Source organism: Nothoprocta perdicaria, unplaced genomic scaffold (assembly GCF_003342845.1).
Source record: "Nothoprocta perdicaria isolate Ctin4 unplaced genomic scaffold, notPer1 scaffold_51, whole genome shotgun sequence".
Classification (NCBI taxonomy): domain Eukaryota; kingdom Metazoa; phylum Chordata; class Aves; order Tinamiformes; family Tinamidae; genus Nothoprocta; species Nothoprocta perdicaria.
The window spans coordinates 324,963-326,395 of NW_020455766.1; the positions used below are offsets into that span (position 1 = coordinate 324,963).

At 54.0% G+C, this 1,433-nt stretch overlaps 1 protein-coding gene across 2 annotated transcripts in view; it reads right to left on the reverse strand.

Annotated features, from left to right (window-relative positions):
• Window positions 1–953, reverse strand: part of TP53BP2 (tumor protein p53 binding protein 2) — a 26,353-nt gene extending 25,400 nt beyond the window's left edge. For both annotated transcript variants that reach the window (XM_026048075.1, XM_026048074.1), the window contains exon 1: window positions 811–953. The gene's annotated coding sequence lies outside the window, so the exon portion shown is untranslated. The remainder of the gene's footprint in view (window positions 1–810) is intronic.
• Between the last annotated feature and the right edge of the window lie 480 nt (window positions 954–1,433).

Sequence of the window (1,433 nt, forward strand, 5' to 3'; positions counted from 1 at the left end):
TTCTTTCTTTATAGCTTGAGGCCCTCTCAGTGATTAAGCTCTGTTACACCCCTGGACAGCTAGCAGTATGTAAGGAACACCGTGGAGACAGAAAACAGTCAGGAGCCCCTTCTCATTCAAGTGAGGAAAAGTTGGTCACAATTTGGCTTTTCGACACCCGTATGGAGATGCTGGGCAGATCTGCACCCTGGGCCCAAGCGAGCAAGGACACTGCAGGGGACGAGGCCACAGCTCACCACATAAATCAGACATGGATCAGATGCGAGACATACTTCTGCAAGCTCTTGAGACAGACACAGCTCTTGCTGTCGCCGACCTTGCCTCACTCCTCCCTGATCTCCTTTAAATCACTTCCTCTCGGAGAGCTTCTGCTGCTCCCTCTCCTCAAGTCTGGCCAGATTAACACCTTCCCAAGAGAGARAAGCACCATGCAGAGCTTCCCATTGCTATTGCAGTTGAAAATGGTGCTGGGATTTAGGAGAAGATTCTGCCTGCGTCACAGGGTTACCTAGACACAACCACTTAAGGAAAGCCACCGTTGGGGATCCTCTCCACTGCAGGGAGAGGTGGGGACAGTAGCAACAGCTCTTGTCTCCAGAGGCTCACGCGAGCAAGCTGAAGGGCTGCACGTGCACAGGAGCCCCCAGRCCCCATGCTTCACGCCTTGGGCTTTTATCCAGCGTGAGCTCGTGCGTGCCCGTCTGCAAGGCAAGCGCAGCGTGATTCCGACCCAGGCATTACCAGACCGGGCCGGCCGGGASCGGGGGAGCCCGGGTTACAGCAGCAGGCGGTGGGGCGGCGCGCGCCTACCTGAGCCGCCCCACACCTCGGCCAGGTGGCACTCGCTCTCGCCGGGCTCTTTGCACAGCTCCACCACATCCCTGCAGGTCGTGTCGGGCGTGACGGGCACTTCGGTGAAGTGCTGCTCGTTGTTGCTCAGGTACACGGTGAGAAACATCTGCAAAACACAACAGCGCACGGTCACTCTCGCRAAGGGACACGTTATGGGCAGTGCCCTCCTTGCCAACCATGGTGTGCCCGAGCCATGAGCAAAGCCAGGCCTCCCTTTAATGGACAGGCAAGTGAAACGGAACCAATTTCCTGCTCACTAAATTATGCTGCTTCGGGAGGCAAGGGGAATGTTTTTAACCAGGAGCTGCTGCTCCTTACAGCTCTCTCAGGGTGACACATCACAACTCCCCACCGCGCTACCCTACGAACTGTGCTCGTTGGGTACAGGGGGAGAAAGTCATCTGCAATTCAAAAATATTCTTCCTGGCAAAAACAACGCCAAATTACATCTGTGGAAAGCTATAGGAAGAGACAGAGGAGATGTATAACTTACATATCTGTAACACTTTCCATTGAAACATCAGTTAACTAACTTTGCTCTGAAACATTTCCAGATTCCAAAATATTACCAGGTCCCCTAA